The sequence below is a fragment of the Aphis gossypii genome, chromosome 1 (assembly GCF_020184175.1).
Source record: "Aphis gossypii isolate Hap1 chromosome 1, ASM2018417v2, whole genome shotgun sequence".
Taxonomy (NCBI): domain Eukaryota; kingdom Metazoa; phylum Arthropoda; class Insecta; order Hemiptera; family Aphididae; genus Aphis; species Aphis gossypii.
The window spans coordinates 67052192-67074513 of record NC_065530.1 but is presented as its reverse complement, the minus strand read 5'-3'; the positions used below and the strand labels follow the sequence as shown (position 1 = coordinate 67074513).

The window sequence follows — 22322 nt, the reverse complement described above, 5'->3', positions numbered from 1 at the left end:
AATTATATTTTACATAAATTATGATTATACAATAGATAAAAATACAAAACTTTTTACCATACTTATTAAAATATATGTTTTTTTATTTTGGAGCATAGGTAATGTTCTCAATTTTAGGTCAATTCACTTTAACATTTAAGCCAACAACACAAAATTGGTTCTGTATACTAATATACTATTCTATTCTCTATTACCGTTATATCATTTTTAAGTAATCAACCACAATAGTAACATTGAATCTATGTTAAAAATTAAAAACTTATTGTCACATACCATCTTCTTAACAATTCGAAAATAATTAAAACTTAAATAAATTTAAGTGCTTACAATACATTTCATATTATTCGTATAAATATAAAATTATAATAATTATTTAAAGTTTAAAATCCATATTTGTATTTTAAATTTATGTTCAACATAATTGTGTATCTTTAAAATGATATTCAAATAAATTATTTTCCATTTTGATTTTACTCGAATCCGTCGGTGTAGTAATATATTATTAATGCTTCGGCTTAATTCATATTATTATAAGCCTATTTGCAAAAGTACTTTAAAAATATTAATTAAAATAGTAATAACGCCAACAAAAAATATCATTATGGAACTTATAAAGCAGTTAGCTTTATGTATAGGTAAGTATTCTGCCTTTACATAATACATAGAAATATGATTAATATCATATCATTAATAATGTAATTACAATAGATCAATTGCCTTTTGTACTATATAATAATCTGTCAAAAGAATCGATTGGCTATAAAAAATGTACGTGTCAAACTGTCTTGTTAGTTCAGAGCTCTTTAACATTTTAGAAGTTACATTCATTACACACCATATAATAGTTATGATACTTTTTTGGATCAAACTATGTTAGTGGATCTTTACAATTTTTCTATTACAAGCAATCACGGCATTGGCATGCCTTACGATGTTTTGTATTTTTACAAACGTATTCTAAAAATAAATTAAAAATCTATTCCTATATTAGATTCACTTTTGTTGTGTATGATTTTCTATATTTTATTTCAATGATTTTGTCATATTTTGGGGAGTTCCAACATCTGAGACACCGGTTTAAAATTATTTTAATTTATTTTAGTGATTAAAAATATGTTAACAATACACTCTTCTTTAATAAACCAAATTATAATAATTTCTGTTAGATGATTTATCGGGTTTCAGTTTTAAGTATAAGTTTTTTGGTACTTCCACTTATTTCAAATTGTGCTGGCCTTTTTTTATCTTTAAGCTCGGCCAATCTCAAAAATAGAATACAGGTAGTTTTCTATCAAATGTCCATGAAAAACAATGTGTGTCATGTTCTATACAATGTAATAATAATATATCATACTTTAAACTATATTGTATACAGGGGGAGTTGGTACTCTTTTAATTCTTTTGATACAATATGGCATTGTCTATACTGTTTTTTGTTTTGTTTTATTTTATTATTTTTTTTTTGTTTTAAGTGAAAGACAATTAGTTTTAAAACCACCTCTTTTTTGCATACAAATATGTTGATCAATATAATAGTATGAAATTGAAATTTTAACTTTAAAATTAAAAATGAGAGTATGTTTGAAAAAAAATATACCACCTATTTCATGGTTTTAGACAGGCCACCACAGGGACATCTGTATTATACTATTTATGTTATTATACACTCTGAAAATAAAGATCGCAAAAAAAAATTAACTATGCGTTTTCATTACAAATGAGTTTATATCTTAAATTAAAAATCCTATTAAAATTACCAAAACTAATAATATTGTATATATTCGAAGAATGAATACATTTTTATTTTGTTCGTATATAACACTATAAATAAAAACAATTTGTGAAGTTTCTCGTTTTATGTGTAATATACATAACAGTAACACATACTACATTACTACCGATATAATATCTTACAAAATGTATAAAGGATTCATTTTGTATTAAAATAATGATAAACCGAATGTTATTAAAATAATACTAAAAATAGTTGATAGTACTGCTGTAACGTGAATGGAAAAAATATACGTTTTACCGTAAATCAAACTTTATATAATCATAAAAAAATGTCATATGCCGATTTTCACTATGGATAAAAATCACATACATAGTACCACTTGGATTCAATCTTTAATGGGTTGATGGGTAATACAATATAATATGAAACTCTCAAAGCTTCCATGACATCTCAAAAAAAAAAATGCAATGAAAAATACTATCAGACAAGTTCCAAGCACACATCAAATAAAATAAATACATAGTATATATATTTTTATCTGATATATAATTTTTTTTACCAAATTCTAATAGCAATTAAATTAAATACGAGATATAATACTTAAACAAATAGCACATAAAAAATTAAATAAATTTAACGGATTATTTAACAATGTTGTAAATAATAATATTTATATATTATATTATTTGAAGTTTATAAAATGTAGGTATTATGCTATCTCGTGTGACCTGTTTTATATATATGTATATTATATATAAAATAAAATATCAAATACCATTATTTACTTTTATAAATAAAATACACACATTTAGTATTTACAATTATTATAACCAATGCGAAGAAAAATTATTAAAATATTTATTTTAATTTAATATTTAAAAATGTTGTACAAAAGAAAAAAAGGTACAGTGATAGTTATCAAATAGTAAATATTAAAATGTAGAAAACTAATTTTACAAACAGTTTCAATAGGAGTTGTTTTTAAAAATATATATTATATATTCTAGATTTATTTGGTGAATCTCATTCATACAAGTAAATAAAACATAAAATCATTTTTTTTTTTTAATATTAACAGAATAATATGGTAAATATTTTTGATTTTTTTTTTTTTTTTTTGAAAAAAATACGAAGATTATATAATATTATACAATGAAATAAAAACTTTACTATATACTATTTAGTATTTGAAATTTTCTTAAGACTTTCATTAAGTATATCAGTCGAAAGACATAAATTATGTAGTATATATTAATAAATTATACATCGTTACATGCATAATAATATAATATTATGACAATGTGTGTTATAATTAAATAGGTAACAACAGTATTATTTAATATTCAATATGAAACTTGTTTAAGCGGCTTTCACTATATACCTGTATTAGATAAATTATGTAGTTAAGTATTTATAAATTATAAATTCTCACAATAAACCTACATAATATAGTATGTTGGTGTAATATAGATACTAATTTTAGACAATTAGTGAACTATTATAAAACAATATATATATGCAATAGATACCCATATAAATAATATACTATATAATTTCATATAATTTTTCCTTATTAGATTAATCCTATCAACCCTATATAATGATTAAAGGTTTATAAAAACGTTCAAGGGAACTTATTTTTCACAACTTAAAATCCATGTTTGGGGCTGATCAAACTTTTGGTGTTTAAGGAGTAGTAGGTAGTGACACTATAATATGATAATTTCATAGTGGTTTTTCAACACATATTATAATAAATATCTCAATAATAATATTATACGTGCAATATATTTTATTTAAAAGTTTGTAATCATTACTCATTATTCCTCATTATACACATATATTTCTTGTAACATACTTACATAAGAAAATTAAATTATATTTATTTATCAAATGTGTTATTGCTTTTAAATGGTATTAGCTAATAAGAATTAAGATGATCTACATAAGAACTTATACTTAACAAAACTCTCTGTACATCGAAATATTTTATGGAGCCATAATATTTACATTAAAAAAGTTTCTATTTAACGAATTAATTGCATGTAATTTTTCTAAAAAAAATATAAAAATTATTGCATTCTTACATAGTTATAAATTACACACTTGTCAATCAAAATTATTTAAATAAGTGCAAATACTTTTTTTTTAAATCAGAATGATACAAAAATTGTTCAACAGAATATTAGGAAATTCTTCGGTAAAGAATAAAGAATAAAAAAAATAATAATAATTTACAATATACTTTGTAATAAGATTTAAATGTACATTTTTTTTTTTTTTTTTAATATATTTATTGATATTATACATAGTTATTATATGCTTACTATAAAAAAACATTATTTTCATTTTGAAGCAATTTGTATTCAACAATTTGTTTTGTTTTTAAAGAACCGTTTATAATTTGTTAAATAGAAGTTTTACTCTATTATAATATAATAATATCGATGCAACAATAATAAACATTCCCACAATAATTGTACGTGTTATTATTGTTATTTCGTAGTTAGGTTTTTTTTTTTTACTGTTATTAAATATATATTGTCTTTCCTATAGGGTGTAATATTTCATCCGAATTCTCATATACGCCTGATCGCACACTGCAAAGGTCTCTGTCTATCAAACGACGAACACATTAATTGATAAAATTCTGAGCAAAAATAGAAAAGTATAAGGTATATACAGTATATTATACATTACTTATGGAAGGCTATCGGACTACATGTACACCGGAAAGTCTGACGGTTTTCGACAGCAACGGAATAAGCTGACAATAAAAAAAAAAATCCACTACCGGTGCCTTTTTTATATTTATTTATCATTTTTTCTTATAGATACATATATATATAAATTTACGCTCACCCCATGCCCACCTTCTTTTATCCGAGTAAATTGATTTTTCAACACTCCGCGTTCCGGCAATGTTTATACGTCCGAACACCTTTGGGAAACGTAAAAAACAGCCTATTACATAGACAACAACTACTACCACTATAATGTACCACTACAACGCGTGGTACCGACACCAGTCGTGCAAGTTATGATTGGTCCGGGTATAAAAGACACGACACGTCCGGCATCCGCTTCAAGTACGCGTTTCCAAGTCCATAAAATCGTTATATCGGCAGGAACTTATTCTTCCTGAAAACGGATCCGGAAAAGTATTCATTGAGACCTTCAAACACGCTTGAATACAATATAATGACATAATATGAAATACGCATTTCACATACACTGTTTTGCTATTAACTCATAATTACAATTATTCTTGTTTTGAAAACATGTTATGACACGTATATTAAATATATCATAAAATATGACATGGTATATAATAATATACAAATCACCATTTGATGGCATATTAGTAACTTTATTACTTGAATGTGAATTATATGAAAATTATGCTTTACCGTCCATAAACGAGTTATATACTTTTATGGAATTCGTTGGACATAAAATAAAAATGTTCTGTATGGCTGTTTAAATCTCAAGATATAAACTTACACTGTTATGGTATAATTATAGTGACCTAATATTTTATCTATTGTTCCTACATTAAATACACGCATTACTTTTGAAGTAACTGAAGTAATTATATTAACCAGTTTTATATTGTGAGTAGAGATTGCAAGCTGTTAGGTCAACAAAATTCAAAGGGAGGGGGCTTTTAACGGTGTTCGTGAAGTACAATACAGATACTTATAATAATAATACTTCTTGCAGATTTATTCAAAATAAAGATGTTAGGTGATTTGAATACTTTAGATAAATCAAATGAGATTTTCTCAAAATCTTCACTTGGATGCGTTAATTTTCACCCACGTAATGTCGTAATAATTAAAAAAATAATAATAGAAACGTGTACAGAATGTTTATTTTCTTTTCTTTTTTTGTTAATATTATCTTATTCCCAATATAAACTATTAAAGGAACGTTTTAAAATAAATATATAACTTTTATATATCTAAGATTTTATTATTTGTTAATGGGACACATTGTCAACAAAAGTTTAACCATTTAGATGGGAAAGTAGTGGTAGCCTGGAAAGTGTTTAGTTTTGATTACTTCGTTAAATAAAGTGTTAAATAGTTTCACGTTGTTCTATACATAGTAGAAAATAGAAATTCAATTTAAAGAAACTATTTCATAACGATACATAAATAATATTATATATTTTACCTATATAATATCCAGAGATTACTTAAATAGTTCTAAAAATTGTGAAATTACTCTCACGCATACATTTTGTATATTCCATAAAGGTAATATATATATATATTTAACTAATAAATTATTTTTTATTTAATTTAAAAATAAAATCCATACAAATAACAACACGCTGAACGTCATGTATTTTTTTTTAAGGATTATTGCATTACATTTTTTCAGTTACTTTAATAGTCCATTAATCACTCTCTAGATAATAATTATAATAATAATAATAGGTACCTAATATTTTGTTCAAATAAATATATAAAAGTAAAAATGGGCCAATATCCAGTGGTACAGATTAGTTATATCATAAACATAGGTAAATTATGACATATATAAATGTAGAGTAAAAATATATATACATAAATAAAATAAACATACAATTAATTAGTAATAACAGCTTAAAATTAACTCTGTTAGTTTAGACAATGTCAACTTAAAATTATGATTAAAGGCTTGGAAAAAAGTTGACGTTGGTGTTCTCATTGCAAAGAGACAGAGCTCATGAAAAGAGGAAGTTTGAAATAGTTTATGTAGTAATAAGACGGCTTATAAAAAAGAAAAACTGAGCGGCTATACTAAAAAAGAACATTAAAAAGGATGGAATTTAAGTAAGAAGGCGAATTGATATATTCATTAGTTAATTTATATATTAAAGTTATGTTTAATAGTTCGTGACATAATGAAAGATTTTGAAGATTTAAATTTGATCAAATTGGATTGTTCTGTGGATTTACATATAAAGTTTATATGATAAAAATTTCAAAAAACAATTTTGCACACGTTTGATATTGTCAATACCCAATTTAGTGTATGAACACCATATAATCGAACCATATTCCAAAATTGACCTAACTAATGCGTTATATATAGTAATACAAATGATTCAATATTCAAGTATCCATGTATTTTCAATAAACAGACATAAAAAAATGTCATTGATTATAAATAGAGATATTGATTTTGGGCCAAAATCAAGTTTTGGCTGTTTATTACATCGTTACTAATATTAGATATTTTAATCAATTAGATGCTTTTTCAAACTATATACAAGTATTTATTATGATATTTTATGACAATGCCATAAAATAAATAGACGAAGACCATTTATTCATATTTATGATGGTAGTATTTCGGAGTAAATTGGTTTGGTAGAATATTGTACATTTCAATTTAACTTTTCTCGTGAAGTATTTACTAACATACATTTAAATTATATTAACCACTACGTATTATTAATGATTGAACGAAAATGTACGATGTTCAAACCAATTACTCAGAAAAAAAATACTTCTATTTATCTTAATTTAGGATTGGAGTTTGTAAAATGGTCTATAACATCATGATCAGAAACATAATCAATATGATATTGTGCAAAAATGCAATACAACACAATATTATATTTTTGTGTATTACTATAAAAATTTATCTACTGTAGATTATTGAAGTAAAAAATATCCCAAAATCGTTTTTCTGATAATATTATTATAACAACAAATCGTTTTGAAATCGTGTTTATTTGAATTTTTGTATATTTAATATGGTATAATATCGGTACAAAATAATATTAAATTCTCATATTTCAAATGAACTTAAAGCAAATAAATCTAAAATTATATTGATATATTAAACGCATTTAACGTGAATATGCAATAGTTATCGAAGTATAATATTATGTTATTATTAATTTAGGCATCTCTATATTAAACTGATGAATAAAATATTATTCACCAGTCAAATAATATTAATAATTCAATTCAGTCTCATGTGAACATTTGATATTGAATAACCAATGCATGAACATTTGTTATTAAAACTTTATAAGTACGATTTAATATGTTTTTGTTAAGTTTTATGTTTAATAAAAGTAAAATATAAATAAATAATTAATTATAGGTACCTATCTTATAATACAGTTGATTTATTTTATAATTTTGAACAAAAAACTATTATACTATTATGTCACAATGATATAAAACTATAAAAAATAAATTAAATGCCACATAATATATTTATATAATATAATTATTTGATAGACGTTACTTTAAGTCAGTAAGCTTATTAAAATACATCGTATGTATTATATACACAAAAACATGAAAAGACATGATTAAAACTTGCATTGTATGTAGTATAACAATTCAGGAGATAGTTCAAATCGTTGTATAGATTAAAAACTTTTGTAATTTTAAAACCTTATAAGTTTTAACATAATTAGATTTCTAATTAAATATGTCAAATTAATGCTAAAGTGTTCTAATAATAATTTTCTTATGATAAATAACAATACTTTGTAAAAATTTAAGCATTTAAGCATTTAAGCTTATAACTTATTTAGTTCAAAATTTATTTTTAGAAAAAATAAAGAGTGGCATAGAATAATAATATCTTTCAGTACCTAAATTTAAAAAATGTTAAGCAGTATTATAACAATATTATAAATGACAAATGTTGATTAATTGTTAAATTCAATTTTTAATAATAATTTTACCCTCTGTTGTTCATTTTGAATTATGAGTAGTATGATTAATGTATTGATTTTACAATATATTTTTTTTGTCTGTATACACAAAATATAATGGAAAAAATTCTTCGATCTTCGAGAGTGGTTTCTAATAGGTAATTGGATCGTACTTGTAAATTGAAAATTCCTAGTATTCTCAAAGTAATTGGAAAAAAAAACAAAAAAACAGTTGAGGAAAAATGATTTTGTATTATTAAGGTAATTCAAAAACGATTAACAATAAATACTCAATATTTTCATTCAATGCTTAGGCATATTATAATTTTCTGCTTATAGTACAATATTTAAGTTTTTTTTTTTTTGAATTTTAAAGATACTTGGTATTTTGATTTATTTTACTTTTTATTTATATATATTAACACGCAACGATTTATCATTTAATTCAAAGTTAACACATCCGTTACAGTGATCTATTAAATAATGAGTTAAACTCGATTTTCTATTGTACAGCAAAATGGTTACCTATTTTTCTTTTCTTTAGAAGCTTTATTTACACTTTTATCTACGCATAAAAATATTATTAAATATGTGTACATATACGGATTAATATAACATTAACCATTCAATTCAGATAAGTAAAAGTTATTAAAAATTAATTTAAAATATGTTTGAAAATGTAAGTTCTCTCGAGTGTAAAATGTGTTAAAATTTGATCAGATAGTAAATTCAGAAATGTCAGTGCGTAAAATCGAAATATAACTCCATTTACAAAACCCTACATAACCTAACCTGATCCAGAGGCAATAAAATATCTTTCAGTATTTTAGTACGATTTGTCGGTTCATTTAATTTCATGTCATAAAAATGGTACTTACTCTTAACGTTCGTTCGGAATGAATAAATTTACATATTTGTATTTTATTTTATTTTTTTAAGACGTATAAGTAATAATACATAAAATAGACTTAGATGAATGTCATATACAATTTTTTAAATATGAAATACATAAAATATGACGTGAAGATAATATTGTTTTGTATATAAAAGGAGAATTTACATTCAAAACTGTTGATTCACTGTAGTAAAAAAGTCAATCAATCGGACTAGTAAAATTATTTGAATATATAAAAGGAATTTAAAATACACTAGCATTTAGCCAAGTAACTTGAAACTATATTACATTAAATATATGGATTTTGCCGAGTATGGTTTTGAGCCCATAACAAGTTTATAGTAAAATAAGCTAGAAAAAAAAATAATAAAATATTGTAGTGGGCTAGGAAGATGGTAAAATAAGGATTGAAAAGATTACATTTTATAAACTAAAAGTAAAGCACCAAGTTAAAGAAGCTATTAAACAAATTATTGGTCATGAAAGAGGATATACGACTAAAACCATATAGAGCCTCAATTATACTGCCATAGTAAACTACAGTGAAAGATGAAGGCAGAAGATGCAGTTTACTAATAAAAAATACTTGTAATTTTGGAATTCAAAATGGTAAACAGGCAGATAAATTGAGATACGTTGAAGAACGAAGTCACTCATGTGATTTCGGTGAATAACGACGATAAATGGAATTTTAATTAATCCAAGAAAAACTTATGGACCATAAATAAAGTCGAAAAGATTTTAGATTATTTGACGGGGTGTGCTTAGACAATTATTGTCAACATGAGATGATGGTTTACGATTAGAAAAAATATCTTAGGTGCGTTTATAAATCAAAGAAGTTATAGAATTTATAATGTGATGATAAAAAAAAGAGATGAAATTTTTCTATGAGTTATAAGGCCAATAAAAGATTTAAGAACACATTGAAACAAAGAAACGACTCACAATAATATTACTATATTTTTGGATATTATAACTAAGTGAAAAAATTTTTTGAAAAAAAAATTCATATTACTTCTTTCAATTTATAGCAAACTACAGCTGGTACGTGTTGAAGGTCTGTCATAACTAATTGTTTATTCAATTACATGTACGTCTAACACGTTTCTAAGAAAGATAAAATTAATTAGACATACGCATGACGTTGTTTAATCATTATTGTATAAAAAAATTAATTTATATTTTAATGTTTTAAAATCTGTGATTTGCATATTGTTGTTTAAAAATAAATTCACACATGTCTTGAAAGACTAAGATGAAAGTCTCATTCGATTAAATTTACGAAATAAACATATAAGCTTTAGGCAACGAAATGGCTTATTATAAATATTCGATTTGTTTACGCATTATGATATAAATATGAGATCGTCTGTTCGTCATTTATTTACATTTAAGAAAAAAATAAGAAAATTCTGTTCTGCTAGTAATTCACTTTACATAAACATAAAGAGTTGAAAAATGTAAGGTAATATCTTCCGAGCAACTATACTGCATTATAGGATGTTATTTAATATAAACAAAGACATATTATGTAGTTCTTAAGTTAGACGAAAACATAATTAAAACAAATGGATAAATAAACCATTTGTATATTTCAATCACAATATATATATTTTGATAATAAACAATAATTATAAATAATAATGTTGACTTTGTAGAAATCTTAAAAGAACGCCACACACGCATGTAATGTCTCCGTAGTCATAAATATACACAACATAAGTAGCAAATTTGCTTTCAGCAAAATCCATTTTATGTTGTTAACTTTAAAGCTAATGTTAATACTAGAGTAAATTGACCTGTAATCAAACAATGTTTGTTACATAAGATATCATATATCTTAGACTTTTATTGATGTTATTATTTGTAAGTTATTGGCTATGTAAAATACTACAACTTTAAAATTTTCATTACTCCCTTTAAAATTATAATTGAATAAAATCAATGTGATACCTTGAATAATATTCTTAACTTTAAGTTTGATAACAGGCAAATTTACTATAATATTAATATTAGCTTTAGATTTAACAACATAAAATGGATACCTAAACAAAAAGGTGATATGTTGTGTATAGGTGTATTAGACGGAGAAAGCATGTCATATGGGTGTGGTGTCTTCTTAATAAGAATTGTTTTTTATTTTTTATTTCCTTCAAGCTTATTTTATATTTTTATCTCTTAAAGTTTTTTTATATACCCAAGGTAAGAGACAGTATTAAATTGTATGTTATTGTGTTATGACACGATAGCTTTACTATGACTGTGAAAAAGTTGAATACATATTATAACGAAATACGAATGTAGGTAACAAACAATATTAATGCATTGTGTTCTCTTTAAAATTGATCGCTAAAAATTGAATAATTTGTATAAAATATGATACGACTACATTTTAATTAAAATAATATATAATTAACATAAAAGTTTCAATAGAGACAATACGATTCAATATTACGATATCTGTTTTGTCAAACAAATTAATTTCCTTGACAACTGACAAGGCAATACTAATTAATATTTTCTCCGTTAGCGAGACATGTCTTAATGGTATACTTAATATACAATTTAAAAATGTATTAACTGTCAACAGATAAATTTATGTTCTTAGTTTAAGTAGACAAAATATATATATATAATTTTATCATAGGCAAATACTTATATTAAATAAATAATGTTAAAAATTTCATAAATCATCGATATAATATGGTAAATGATTTACGTAATGTCTTATTAAAATTTAACTATTATTTTACATAACACAACATTCTGAATGCGCACAAGCTATAGAATATTAAACAACTCAGACACGAACTATGTTTAATATTTTGAATGCCGAAACGTCTTCCTATTATAATATTATTACGACAGTTCTCATTATTAAGCAAAACAATATAGCGCGAAAACTCGACGCTGCGTGTTAAGCCTATACATAGTTCCTATCCAGTAACCACTAGCTATTATGTAAAGTAATCCCACAAATGTATAAATAGTGAACGAGAAAATCAAAACGGAAATTTAAACGTCAGCTAGAAATAAACCGCGAAAAACGTCTCGTGAAAAATAACTCGTGCGCCAGGCATACACGGTGTATAAACATTCGATATATTAAATTTCTCATCTCTTTTTATGCGCCTTTGAATTTACAGCATCCAGTTTGAAACAAATTTATCTCATTCGTAACTGAATTATCTGCGAGTCGGACAATTGGTTAGATTTAACACACAAAAAAACTATTCTAATATTTATCACGAATTTAAAACTTTTAACATTCCTAGACTGCTGTAAAACATGGTAGGAATATAGATTGTTTTTTAAATTGAATATTAGTATATATATTATGCATTGTATATATAATATGAAAAACTAAAAGTATGACCTTTGGCCCTATTAAATAAAAATAACTTTAAGAGTTTAATAGTGATACATTTTAAAATTCTGATTAATAATTTATGTAACTGCCGATGCTTAAATTCATAAATTTATCATTTTTCAGAGCAAATTTAAGTATTTAAGATTTAAACAAATACTCGTAACTATTGGTGATACAATATCAATTCTAAAATTAATGTTTAGTTTAAAGAAGAAAACATCGTATAGATATCAATATCCTCTCTTTAGTTATTAATATTATAACTTACAAAATTATATTTTTATTAATCTCATAAATATTTTTATTTTTTTGTGTATAAAAAAAAATTATTTATTCAATATTGGATCATAATATTTTGTAATTGCTTAAGTTTAATACTAAACAATTTTCAACAAATGTTTTCGAACAAAATACATTTACATAAAACAAATAATGTTGATGAAAGAAATTTAAATAAAAGATAATTTGATTTAGAATCTATATAGAAAATGTGTCATTTATAATCAATAATATTTCTTTGAAAAAATGTTCGTATTTAAAAGTATGCTACTACAATTTTTCAATGGATAAACTGACTTCTTCTGTCAATATACACATATAAAGGACGCTACAAAAAGATACCATAATATTTTAAATCACTGATAAGTATATGTATTCTTTATTTATTTATAAAATGTAATATAAAATCACAAGCTGGTTTTATACCTTCTTTATTAGTTACGCCTTAGACTCTAAAATTACTTTTGTAAGTTATTCCAACTAAATGTGTCAATAGACTCTATACTAATTAAACAAGTAAAAAAAAACTAGTTAGATTTAATTTTTAAAAAATGTCATATTAGCATTATAATTGTATATTAAAATATATTATCTATAAAATAAATACTACAATACAAAGTGATTTACTAAGGATACTAATATCTATTATTCATTTTAAGGATTTAATTCAAACTTTGAGTTTTGTAATTTTTGAATATACTCAAAACCCATTTATTTTTGAGATAATTCTTGAGATTTTTATAACGCTCTAAGGGTTTACTGTGGAAATATAAACTTTTGTTTTCTAAATAACAAGCACCTTTTATAGGTGCTGTAAAATGCTTAGCGAATCATTTTTCTGAAAATGTTGACAAATTAAAATTAACATTTGAACAGTGAGTAGTTTTTGAGATTTTTACTTTGTACTAAAAACAAATGATGGTGATGGTAGAATTGAAATGTATAGAGGCAATGGTAATTTGAAGATATTAGTAATTCAAATTAACCAATCAATATTTATAATTTTAATATATACTATATAATTATATTCTATACAATTGAAAAATTATTTTTAATAACTATTGTTCTTAACATTTTATTTATGTATACTATCAAAAAAAAAAAATAATAATAATAATAATAAAAATATATCCAATTAAAAATGTACAGTAAAAAATTATTTTTTTGTTTTTAAAGTCAAAAGTTTGTATCCGTCACCCATGTAAAAGAATTTAAAAATGTTGTCTATAAATATATTTAAAAAATTCAAATTAAAAATTAAAATAAACAAATTATTAAATGTGAAAAATGTAAAAATGGAAATGAGTAGACTTGATGAATCACCATCTTTACCTATATAATACTTATTAAACTAGGTATTAGTTTAATCACATTATCTTTAGTTATTCATAAAACTATACTAATTAAGTAAATAATATTGTAGTATAATCATCTTGTTTTTTTATTTTTTAAATATTTACTTAGATACTATACATTTTTGATCTAAACAATTCAACGAAAACTTTTACAGGAATTTTATTTTAAACCTTAAAAGTCTAAAAAGGTTTTTATTACTTATACTTTCAATTGACTTTTACATTTCTTCCGCTTGAAAGTTTTCAGTTATAATTATTTATTTATCATTTATAACATACATCCTTGTAAAACGAAAACATGTATATATATATGTATAATACTCATTATAATAATATGTTAAAAATAAGTTGAAATAAGCTTAAGAAAATAACGAGAGGAATATTAAAATATTTAAAAATATAATAATTATAAAAGTCACGCCTTTGTGCGATGAAAATTAAAAATGTCAAGATTGTTAAGAATACAAATTTAATTTACAAAGTTTGCACTAAACAAATACGTAATTTTAATATAACCAAAGTTGAAAATAAGACGATTTATAAGAACACTCACGGTATGAAAAATAATTGAATTAAAATAGAATACACCGGTTACGCTGCTTAGAACGAGGGACATTTATTTATAAGTTGGACATATCTCAGTGAAATGATACTTATTAATATTGTCGTCTGTATATTATTGTAGTGCATACAACCGGAAGTATATATGTCATGTATGAGGCTTAAAAGTTCTGGTGACATCGGAAGAAATGTTATAATAATTTACAACGTGTTGATTTAAATATTATAATATTATAGTAGTGTTACTACTCACGCTAATCATAAATTAATATTCAAATTTTGAAGAATTTATATGCACAACCAATTGGTTTTAATCATCATCAAAAATCAATAATTTTCATATTATTTATGCATATATGTATATACGAGAAGTGAATTATTTTATAACACTTTATAATAAACCTAGTGTGTACAAAAGCAAAATTAATATAGAACATTCACGTAATTGAATATCAAAATCACTTGAAAACTATAAAAAAACAAATGTATCTGTATAACAGTGAATTATATTGAGATATTCAACACTTGTATTATACGCTACAGTCATTATTATTTATCTGCACCCAAAATAATTATTAATTTAGTTAAATATAATTATTATTAGTTTTACACTTTATTATAACAAATAACACTAATACAGAAGTTCCAGCTTTTATAATACATATAATATTATAGTATTATGCTGTGTTCATGATTTTTGAATAAAGTTTTTAGATTAATTTAATTTTTATACTCAAAATTATTTTATTATTATTATTTTTTTTGTTTTTTTGTATTTTATTATTAGTATAAAACCTTTTACTATTCTCGTTTACATGCTCTGTTGGATAAAATTTTCTCTGCGTCACATAACACAAAATGTAAATAATAATGAAAATACTCGTAAAAAACAGACGATCAAAAACCAATTCAAAACAGAATTTAGATAGAAAAAAAAAGAAGCGGTCATGCTAAAAAACAAAATAAAGTTGAAATTTGTATACGGTTTTATACGCGTTCAAATTGATAAATTATAAAATCAACAAAAAAAAAAAAAAAATACAAACTAATATCGCTAGAAATTTTTTTTCCATACCTTTTTTTAGTCGGAATTTGAGATATAATAATTTAATTTATGATAAATCTGATATTTATACATTGAAGTATTAAACCTACCAAAAAAAACGACATTTAATTTAATTTAGATATTGTTTTCTCCGTGTTTGTGGACACAAACAATACTGCCAAATAAATCATTACGTTCCAAATACATTACAAGTTCTGATAATTGATGATCAAGAACGAAAACGTGACTTCTAACCATTTACCCTTTGCCATAATGTTATAGCGGTAGATACCTACTCTCTCTCTAACCTTTGAAAGTTTGCATGGAAACTATACCAAACACACTTTGGTGTCCCCGTGAAATAGTTTACCTAGCCAATCTAAATCTTAACTCTGGGAGAATAAAACTTCACGAGCAACCTTGTTTACATTCAATTACGTATTTTCAATCCCAATATATTATACGATCTTTGTGCAATAACTCCAAAACACATATTTCTTATTTCTCGAACCGTCGATACATCTATTTTCACGAAACCTGACGTTTTTTTCTGTTCCCCAACAAATGTAAATTCTATGTAAATATTAAATTACTATACATACACAACGTGCGTTTTAAAGGTTTAATAACAATTATTGTTTATCGTTTGCGTTTTTTGAGCCACAAATAATTTAAAATATAATATACTTGTCTAAGAAATGAAATTACAATAAACTAAAACCAATAGAAAAAAATTAGTAAGCCATTTTTTAAATGTATAAATTTAAACATTTTCTTATTACGATATTATCAATATTTTTGTTATTTAAACATGTTCAACGTTTGTTGTTTAATCGTTATTATAAGATATAATATGGATAGTTAATTAATTACCTTGTTGTTCATTGTTTTTTTTCCTTTTTTTTTTGTATTTTAATGTATAGTATATATGTATGTTTCACTTAAATGTTCATAAAAGTAATGAACATCGATTTTGTTCAAAATACATAGAAAAAAAAAGTATAAAAAACAATAAATAAAACAAAATCGTCTGAAACAATTATTTGAAAAATGTTATGCAAATCTAATATTTACGACTTGAAAAAAATCTTAAAAATAAAACATTACCTATAGGTATAACTGCTTGTCAAATTTAACATATTGGATAGCAGCTAGACGGATGAAGCTATACATTCGTTTTACTATGTTTTATATTTTATCAGAGTGTTTCCTCATTCAAAACTTATGTTTTTCTAAGTACCGTGATAAAATACGATATGTCCAGTTTGAATATTTTATATTTTTTTATCGATAAAACTCTACAACAACTTCCCCTTGCTCTATGTTTCTCATCACGTATGATATAAGTACTGCATGTGACAAGATTGAAAATGTAATTTATACACTATATAATAATAAACAATACTGTTATTGGTCTTTTATTGCTCTGCGTTTTCGTGTAATATCACAATATTATCGTTTCACAAAATTGCGAATTATTAAACGAATAATTCAACTGATTTGAATTTATATGTTTATTATTTATTTTTTTTTTTTTAAGCAATGTTTTTAATCAATAAAATTATTAATTTTTAGAACTTGGTTATTTTTATTATAATAATTAATAAAATTTCGCTTATATCTAGTCAATTTTCTTTAAATTAGAGTCATTTTTGGATAATTTATATGTGAGATATTCTCTTTATTAGGTTAGGACGTTGCATTTTAATATTTAAGTAATGTTCACAAAAGAAAATATTATCTTGGAAGCTGAACACATTTGTTATGTTTTTTTTTTTATTATTATTATTTTGTTATTATTCCATCACAAGATAACAAATAAAAGTGATAACCAAGTAAATTGAAAGTAACATTTATAACGTTATTTCAAAATATGACATAATGGTATGTTATAATGTTTACCAGTAAAACGTATATATATATATATAACATTTTACTATACGTTTATACTTAGTTTTACACGGCAATACAAGTCAGAGTGAATTACACAACGAATTAATTTTGTAAATAATATTTATTTAAAATACATCAGTATATTATTCATATATATGGTGATTTAAAAAGTACCATGTGGTATGAATACTAAGTACTCGCTCTTTTAATCGGTTGTTATACATTTATTAAAATTCTAATTTTTCGTAATTCTTAAGCATACTTAATAGTTAATGGCAATGTACTTAACAACTTATATTTTTCATACCATTTAGGGAGTGTCTAGTTATAATATTAATCTTTTTTTCATATGAGAACCGCCTTTTTTTAAGTATAAATTGATAAGTACATAAGTCCCGATATCTTTTATCGTGAATTTATTATTAATATAAAATCTTTTGTAAATATTGCTAACTCAAAAATTAATCTTTCAGATATTATTAACATTAACATAAACATATCATAAAATTATAAGTCATAAAAAAAACTGTATACTTAAAAACACTCATTAAATGATATAATATACAGTCTCGAGTATTGCAAAAATATTTTTTAACCTATTTAAAAATTTTAAAAAACAGAATTCAAATAAATGTATATCTACTTAAAGGAAATTTTTAAAATTATCAATATTTGATGAATCACATTGTGTATAAAATGAAATGTGTATAAGAAAATAAAACCGTTTTAAACAGCCTCCAGCAGACCATTTATATGACATGTATGACAAACAATACAGATTTATGTGTTGAGCATACCAATCAGTCTTCGAAAAAAATATATAACATTTCTAAAAAGAGAAAAACACGTTTTTTCGATATTCTTTGATACGTTAAGAGACTACAGAATATATTATATATGCAATTGGTTTTTGTATAGGCAGTAGGCACTCTTTCTTTATACTATTCATACTTTTTCAAAATTAATATCATCGCTGTGTATATCGAATGCGTTTTTAATACATGAGGAATATTGAATAAAATTTTAAGGCTACTGTATAAAATTTTGTCAGATCGAATTTAATACTAAATAAATGAAAACTATATCATAAGTTATATACTATTCAAGATAACTATGTACCTGTGTCTTATACACAAGTATTCCAGAGATTTACAAGTTAACATTATATTATTTTTGAGTATCATAAAGATATTTTATATTTTTATAATTTTCGAAATTGAGAAGGAATATAAAACTTTTTAATGTCATATTAACGCCATGTGATTAATATAATTAATAATTTTCCTGATAATAAAATGTCGAAAAAAATAAGAAAACAAATAGATACAAGTGTACAACAATCACGGATGACATCAAAGTTTTGAAATTTTTATAAAGGTTTTTTCTTTCCTTATTGTAAAAGTCATACACTTCACGGAACCTATGAAATAAACAGGTAGGTATATATAAATTGTACGATAACATTATTTCAGCTATTTTAGATAGCAACCAATCACTTGATATTTCTCATTTAATAAGTTTTCTACGTGGCTTGTACGTAATAAAAAGTTAAGCAATGTAGAGTAATATAATTTTTTCATGTTTATAATAATTTTTAAATGAAACATTTTTTTCACAATAGATTCTTTTAATTTGTATGTACAACGGAGTGTACAGAAACTGATGAGTTGATTAATATAACACAAAATGTTATACAACGTGGTATTCTAAATGTAATATAGATTATTTTAGTAAAACGTAAGAGTGTATAATATAATATGAAAACTGGAACATAATATTTTATTATAATAATAATATATGTTTTTATTTTTTGTACACATTAAAAATATATATTTTTTTAAGCAATGACTAAAAATTTTCCAGCTTATTATTATTTTTTTACCAGTTTATTAATTCTATTTCTAAATGGAGTGATGCATGTGAGTTTAAATATGATGTTAGTTTTTATTAGTATCTCGGTTATACAAGTAGTAAACATAGTAAACGTTCATTTTTGAGAATAGCTTCTGATAAAAAATCTAGTTTATTTTTGGAAAATTAAAAATAGATATTTTGTAAGTTCAAAAAAAAAAAAAATAATAATAATAATAAAATAGTGAAAAATGGAAATATTTACACTAATCTACTTTATGACAAATCATATTGGCATATGACAATATGTTTTCAGTTGTAATTCAAATAACAAAACAAATAATTATTTATTTTAAACTGTCACCAAATATTTTTACTAGCCATTTCTAGACATATAATTTTCAAAATATTTTTAATGCTTACCATCAAATTTTTCCTCGTTTTTAGTATTAATATTTAAATCCTCTAATTTAAAATTTTAATTTTAATTTTACTAGCACAAGGATTTGTGTTTTATACAACTATTTACTTACTGTTTATCAACACAATAAAATTAGTACTGTGTTTGTTTCTTAAAAAAAAAAAATAATTATTGATTTATTAGTGCATTTTAAAAACTATCAACCTACCAATTTATTAAATCAATATTCATAACTAATAATATTTACTTTTACAACTCATAATATAAATATAATATTTGTAGTTTGTATTAAACTTATTAGTGTAGTTTCTATTATCATAGTATTTTAATTCATGAGATGTAGTAAACATATTACTATGTACTTAAATGCCTTAAATACTCATAATTATAACATATATATATATATATATATATATACCACAGAACACTCTCTATTACATGTGTAATCACGCAAAACAGAAAAAAATAAAACATTAAGCACTTATGTGTAATTCATATTGTTTTGTGAACGATACAAACGTTTTAACAGAAATGTATACCTGTATACTCCATACTTTGTGATTTTCTTTAATAATAAATACTCTTTGTTTGTTTCAAAAAGTATAATCTTTTGGACATTTTTTTTACATAATTTTAATTTAGTTTTTAATTTTTACCCATACACTTAACCCATCCAAAATAAATAATTTGTTACACCACTTATCTAGACTTTAACTATTTTTAACAAATTAATAGCTTATACACAATTCGATTTTTAACATAAAAATTCAAAGAAAAATATTATGCTTAAATTAATAATGTATACTGTCATTCCAAAAATTCAAACTAAAACAATAAAATATAACATTAAAAATCTAGTTTTTAGTAATAGATTTAAATTGTAAAAAAAAAAAAAAACATTTATACCTATATATCAAGAGTTTACTTTTAGAAAAATAAATTACTCTGTAGATAATATATAATACATAAAACATTGTTTCCGTCTATCCAATAGAAAATATAGCAAAATCTAAGTAAAATTAAAATTATTGAAACACCCAAATTTAAGCTAAAATTTATACGTTTTGATGAAGAAAATATTTTATACAATATATTATATCGTTTTTGTAAAATATTACTAAAGCAAAGAAGTATAAGAAAATATGAAATATCCTAACTTCAATACTTCATAGTTAGAAAATACATAATATGTCCTATGAATAAGTTATAGGACACATTATCTCGAATAAATTTTCTTAAAATTTTCAATAACTGTTGAAAGTTTAAAACAAACCTATAACGCCACAGTTTATAAATGGAACTTTGGAATTTTATATTTTTTGTTCATAAAATATCTTACAAAATTTATTATCGTACAGGTATCGCGTATTTTTTTCAAATAAATAAATTATTTATCAATATATTGTATTCACCGATATTTAACTGGGATTACAATATGCATAGCGTATATTTTTAAAGCATCGTAGTAAAAAAAAAACTACAACAATCTTATACATTTAAACAAGAACAAGCACCTTTATTTGTATGACAAGAAATGAAATAATTTTTTTTTTTTTTAAATTACGAGAGTAAATTAGGAGAAAACGTACTTGAAGAAAACACTAAACTTCAGAACGTACACTATCACGTGGACCCGAATTCGGAACATTATTAAAAAGTCATGACCAAAAAAAAAAAAAAAAATTGTAAATAATAAATAAACTATTTTAAAAAATCAAAAAAAAAAAAAAAAAATTCTGTCGACATAATAAAAAATACCGACGGGACGAACGTTTTGCGATATTATTTCGACAATAATAAATTATGCAGCTATAATAAAATATACATGGGTAATCGCGGCTCTGTCGCGAGTATTTACGTAATATCGATAATACTATTATTATGTATAATGAAATGCGTGCACGTACTTACCTCGTGGAGTTCGAGCAGTCCGCGAACGACTGATTTGGTTCCGTGTGCGTACAGCTCGCCGAGTTCACTCGAACACAAATGCGCTACCGGTATGTGTGTCCCTGGCGCAAACGCTTAGAGCCCTCGTTTTTATACACCGGGGCAGTGAAGTGACGGTGGTAGTAGTTTGCGGTGATAGGTGTACGTGTGCGGGGTGAAGGGGGAATGGAGGGGAACAACTCGGTAGCCGGTAAAACGCACATAGCCATCGCCACACCGGGATGGTTGAAACTCGTTACACTACTTCGATAATCCGCTTAGAAAGACCAAAAATATATAAACAATAATAAT

At 23.7% G+C, this 22322-nt stretch overlaps 1 protein-coding gene across 4 annotated transcripts in view; it reads right to left on the bottom strand.

Annotated features, from left to right (window-relative positions):
* The window catches only part of LOC126555831 (uncharacterized), a 96648-nt gene extending 74548 nt beyond the window's left edge, over positions 1 to 22100 (bottom strand). Inside the window, exon 1 of one of the 4 annotated variants that reach the window (XM_050210711.1) lies at positions 21993 to 22100. The gene's annotated coding sequence lies outside the window, so the exon portion shown is untranslated. Of the gene's footprint in view, positions 1 to 21670; positions 21694 to 21988 lie in introns of those variants that run through there. The other 3 variants (XM_050210712.1, XM_050210715.1, XM_050210713.1) reach the window with 3 other exon arrangements.
* Positions 22101 to 22322: the final 222 nt, after the last annotated feature.